Source organism: Coffea eugenioides, unplaced genomic scaffold (assembly GCF_003713205.1).
Source record: "Coffea eugenioides isolate CCC68of unplaced genomic scaffold, Ceug_1.0 ScVebR1_2331;HRSCAF=3341, whole genome shotgun sequence".
NCBI lineage: Eukaryota > Viridiplantae > Streptophyta > Magnoliopsida > Gentianales > Rubiaceae > Coffea > Coffea eugenioides.
In genome coordinates, this window is record NW_020862810.1 from 5,838 (window position 1) to 11,701 (window position 5,864).

The following is a 5,864-nucleotide window of genomic DNA, read 5'->3' on the forward strand; positions in this document are numbered from 1 at the left end:
CTTCCACAGATCACACTCGAAGATTACCAGAGAGCTACCAATCCAGCTCAGATCCAGAACCAGCAAATCTCTGATACCTTCACCAAGCTCCAGAACCCGCTGACCCTGTTTAAGAAGAAGCAAACAAACAGAAAAGCAGCGAGAAGACGCAACACAGGAAGAAAAGAAAACCTAAAATTGAAACGATTTGGAGAAACGAAAGAGACACATATGTTAATCGATACTAACACAGCTCGGAAACAATAAAAGCGAACTGAAAGATCACAGCTAGAAAACTACCACGAAAATTAAAAAGATGGAAAAAATCAAAAGGTTGCCACGAAAGGAAAGTTACTTAGCTTGCCGCCTAGTTCTTTCCATTTTTAAAATTTTGAAAGTTTCGAAGAAGATACACACCCACTAGGGGGGACTTTCTCTCTCTAAGACAGAGAGAATTTTCCTCTCATAGTGAGAGACTTGTTAAGAAATGCATATGTTCCCAATAGCTATTCTTTCAAATTCATATAATTCTAAAATTTGCTAGCTCATATAAAATACATCCTTTGTACTACAAAAGAAAGAAAAAAAAAAGAAACATAGCACATTTTCTGAAATTTGGAACAACTCTCAAAATTTTCTTGATAAGAAAACCGACTCTTGAGAGATTTGATTGAGCATCATGGCAGAGAGTGTAGTTTTTTTGCTTAACCAGCTCTCAACCTTGCTTTCCCAGGAGGGGGGGGGGCTTAAATCAGATGTTCAATTCATCAAAGATGAACTCGGGAGCATAAAGGCTTTCCTCAGAGAAGCTGAAGCAAAGCAAGACAATGATTCTCAACTCCAAGAATGGCTAAAGCAGGTTCGAGGAGTTGCTTATGATACAGAGGATGTTCTCGATGATTTTACCTTCCGCTTTGCTCGTGGTTACATGGATGGATTCTGTGGCAAGGTTGGAAAGATCTATAACTCAATAAAGAATCTGAAAGCTCGCCATCAAATTTCTTTGGAGATAAAAGACATCAAAGCCAAAGTTGGAGAGATTTCAGCAAGGCATTAGAGGTACCAGTCCCTATATGGTACTCGAGAAAGAGGCTTCAGCTCTTCTCGTCAGGTGAATGCAAATTTTGACATTCGTTCTCAATCACTCTTCATTGAAGAAGCTCAACTTGTTGGGATTGATAAGCCAAAAGCAGAGCTCATCTCAAAAATCCTTGATGACCATTCCCAATTGAAAGTAGTTTCAGTCGTGGGAATGGGGGGACTCGGGAAGACTACCCTGGTGAAAAAAGTCTATGATGACGATGCAGTGAAGAAACAATTTCAGAGCCATGCCTGGATAAATGTTTCTCAAAATTTTCAGTTGATAGGTTGCAATTCATTCACTTATTTTATTATTAATTTCCCCTATTACTTGACCTGATGTGAATTAATTATTAGATTCTACTCACTTTTCGTAATTTACATTTATTTCAGGGAGTAGAACGAAAATATAATAACAGGTGCTAATTTGGCAGGAAAAGAGTCCAGATGATAGAGCTTATTCTAGGGGCATTTTTGGAACAACAAACGTGAGCCCTTGTTGGGCGAATTGGGCCGAAGTCTTCACTTTCCTGCACAGGAGCCGCCGCAAGGAGTATTCCTTTATATAGGAAAATTATGCAGGAAAAAGGGGGCTTCTTCTTCTGGTGCGGCGGACGCCGCACAGGAGCAATAGGCTAATTGGAATAGGAGTTGCGCAGAGGAAGAGCAGTGACTCTCTTCTTAGTTTCTTTTGTCCTTTAGCTTAGTTTCTTTTGACTTTTCTTTCTTTTTAGCTTTTAGTAGTTCCTTGTCTTCCTTCGAATGTTAGCCAAGAGTACAAGCAATCAATCAACTCCTGTAGCTTACTTTTCTTATTGATTTGAGCGAATTGAATTTGCCTAATTCATGGATACGAAGGTCGCAGCTATTGCCGCAATTTCTGGTGGGTTTAGTTCATCAAACATGAACTAATTTCACCACTCTAGTCAAGAACAACGGGGGATTTGATTCTACTAAATTTGTGAGATCGAATTGGTTTTTATATATTTCCATTATTCACTGGTATTTGTCTATCTTCTGCTTTATGTTCATATGGTTGTTTTGTTATTTGATTATCCAGGGCCCGGATTCTAGATTAATTCAATAACCTGAAGCCAATTAGGGTAGTTAAATCCATAATTGTTTAATTATTCTAAACTGGTGGTAACTGGCATGATTGGGTTTGTGTCAGGGAGATAGACAGGCTAACTTAAAGAGACCCTCGTAGCGTGTTGATTGGTTAGAATTAGGCTCTTCTAATTATTCATGCAATTAGGGAATTGAACTTCTATGGTCGTACCTAGGGTTGTTTCCTGATTAGAGAAATAGTCAACGGTCGTACCTTGGCTATCGACAAATTGAGGAAGAGTTGGTTGTTTATCGCGTGTATGACAACTATAACTAATTTATCAGATAGTAACTGGAATAATCCTTGCATCTGTGATCGAATTAAGTGAACCATCTCCGAAGTTGTCTCTTGGCTAGAGTTCGTCCATTATTATTTTTATTGTGATAATTAGTTATTTGAGTTGTAGTTATTTTATTTTATTTATTCCAAGTAATTTAGTTACTCTCATTTTCCAAAACCCCCCATACTTTGGACTCTAAAAGAAACGAATTATCCCCAGTCCCTGTGGATTCGACCCTACTCACCGCTATATACAAAATCTGTATTTTTCTAGAGTAGGTATTTATTATTGCACAGGTTCGGCACCTGTCATCAGTTCAGGGACATCATCAAGAACATGATCCAACAGTTGTACAACGAAATCAGATAGCCGGTCCCTCCCCATGTGGAATCCATGGATGTTCTTATGCTGAGTGAATTTGTCAAAGACTTCCTCCAAGAAAAAAAGTACATTCTTGTCCTCGATGATGTGTGGAGTATAGATGCCTGGGAAGCTATCAAATGTGTATTGCCTGACTGTAATATCACTAGTTGTGTTGTATTGACAACACGAATAGCTGATGTAGCTTTTGCGTCCTGTTTAGGATCACTTGACTTCGTCTATAAGATGGAGCCTCTTTCTGATAAAGAGTCTTGGACTCTATTTTGCAATAGAATATTTCAGAGCAATGACTATCCTCCAAATCTAGAAGAAGTTGCTAAAAAATATTGAAAAAATGTGAGGGCCTACCGTTTGCAATTGTTGCAATAGGTGGTGTTTTGGCTCTAAAGCATAAGGGAAAGACAGATGAATGGGAGATGATTCTTCATGGTTTTGGTGGTGAGGCAGATGGAAGTGGTAAACTTGGCAGAATCAAAAGGGTACTCTTGCTTAGCTACAATGATTTGCCTCACTATCTTAAAAGCTGCCTATTATATCTAAGTATCTACCCTGAAGATTATCCAATTGATGTGGATGATATACTTCTGAAATGGATTGCACTAGGATTTGTAGAAAAGGAAGAAGGAATAACATCCACCGATATTGCTATGAGATATATGAAAGAACTCATCAACAGAAGCTTAATCCAAGTTAAATCCACATTGGCCGATGGTAGATTGGATAAATGTGGTCTCCATGATTTTCTACGTGAAATCATTGTTTCAAAATCTAAAGAGCAGAGTTTCACGATTGTAGCCACTAGATATTACACAAGATGGCCTGAAAAAGTTCGACACCTAGCAATCCACAACTTCACTGATAATCCACAAGAAATTAGTATTTTAAAGTGTCTTCAATCTGTGGCAATATTTGGGTATGAAGATCCTCTCACAACTACATTTTTATCCAAGTTTTTATGTGGTGGTCCTAAGTTGCTAAAGGTGTTGGATTTGGAGGGAGCTGAATTGGCCAGTATCCCAAAGCAAGTCTTCAAACTATTTCTTCTTAGGTATCTTATTCTCAAGGGAACTGGAGTTAAAATTATTCCAAAATCTATTGGGAAGCTTCAAAACCTTGAAGTTATAGATCTAACAAGAACCAATGTAACAGAGTTGCCTATGGAAATTCTAAAGCTAAGAAAACTCCATTCTCTTTACTTAGGGGGATGGGGTGATTATTCAAATGAGTATGCAAATTGGGGCTGTAAATGTCCTCTTGGAATTGTAAAGCTTATTTGCTTGGAAAATCTGACTAATATAGAAGTAGATAGTGATAAAATAGTAAGAGAGATTGGAAAGCTCATGCAGCTGCTGCAATTATCCATCTCAAAGCTGAGAAGAGAAGATGGACAGGAGTTGCTCTCCTCCCTCTTGAGGCTGACCAACCTTCGAGAGTTATCCATCTCCTGTATTAAATAAGATGAGACCCTTGATCTCCAACATTCCGTCTTTCCAAAGCTTGGATTCCTCAGACGTCTGTGATTGAAGGGGCGTTTAGAGAGAGTACCGCAATGGGTGACATCACTTCAATCCTTGAGAACCTTGATGTTGATGAACAGTAGGTTAAGAGAAGATGAGAATGTAATGGGCTCCCTTGGGCATTTACCCAATCTGATATCACTTACACTCTATGGTGCTTATGAAGGGGAGACAATATGTTTTAAGGTTGGAGGATTTCAAAAACTCCAGAACTTAGAGCTAATGCAATTAACAAGACTGAAATGGGTGAGACTGGAAGAGGAATCAATGCCCGGTCTCATAAATCTGCTATTGATTGGTTGTAACTGATGCAGGAGTTGCCTTTGGGAATCCAAAACTTGACCGGACTTCAATTGCTTGGGTTATATGAAATGTCTGATGAGCTAGCGCACAAAGTACGGAATTTGGATAAACAGAGTGAAGATTATTAGACAATTTCTCATATCCCTCAAGTTGTCATTGGTCACTGGATTGATGGTCAGTGGGAAGGCACGTTCCTCTAAGAGGAGAAGTTAAGAGACAACTCTTTGCAGCTTTCAACATTAATTGATTTACTCAACTCATCTCTTCTATAAGTCTCAGGTTGCTTACTAGCTTTTCCTTTTATTTCATTGAGTTCTCGTTTACTTTTTCCTTTCTACTGCTATCTACATTTGTATCAAATCATGTCATGAAATAGCTACAATCACCCTCAATTCCTCGAAATAGTATGTGTTTATATATCGATTTAGATTTCCTTTTTATAGTTGGCCCCATCAAACTTGCTCTGGTTAAGTAAAACATAGATCAGAGCACCTGCTACAGAAAAGAGAAGGCAGTCTTCATTAAGTTAATTTTGAAGTGTATGAAGCAGTTAGTGAAATTAGTTTGTATGTATAACACCTTTTGAAGTCCAAAGTCCAGACTAGAAGGCTCTTGTTGCATTTCTTTTCTTTTCTTTTTCTAAATTCTCAGTCTGTATGCATAACTTTCTCGAATGAAATTTCGTTCTTGATCTTAGAAATGCATGCCTATAGCATATGATTTTTATTCTTGAGCTAGTTTCTCAATCGTGAATTTGCCAAATGGAAAATTTTTCAGAAAATAAGGGATTTTGCCCCATCTCAACCTTAACCACAGATTAATGTGCCTTTAGTCAATAAACAGGTTAAGTAAGCACATGTAAGTGCCTTCAGTTCCTAGAATAGAAACATAATGCAAGAAAACTTGTAAAATATATTACTAGACTGATATGTCAATAGAAAACATGCAAAATAATATCATAAAACACTATTCAAGCTTATTTACAACTTATTCCTTTCTAGTGAAGTGAAATTACATTCACCTTACTAAAAGGAAATTATAATACGTTGCTTGCATCCTTGATGTTTCTCGACTTGTAGTCATGCACAGGTTTTCTCTATCACACAAAAAGTTGCAATAAAAAAACATGATACGAAAAAGACCATTGACTTAAGTTAATATTGAAATACTAACAATCAACCTCAATTCCTCAAAATATGCGTCTGTACAAGTATGG

The 5,864-nt window shown here is 37.7% G+C and overlaps 1 pseudogene; it reads left to right on the forward strand.

The window, feature by feature from the left end:
* Positions 1-658: 658 nt before the first annotated feature.
* LOC113756437 lies at positions 659-4,285 on the forward strand (annotated as a pseudogene).
* The last annotated feature ends 1,579 nt before the right edge of the window (positions 4,286-5,864 follow it).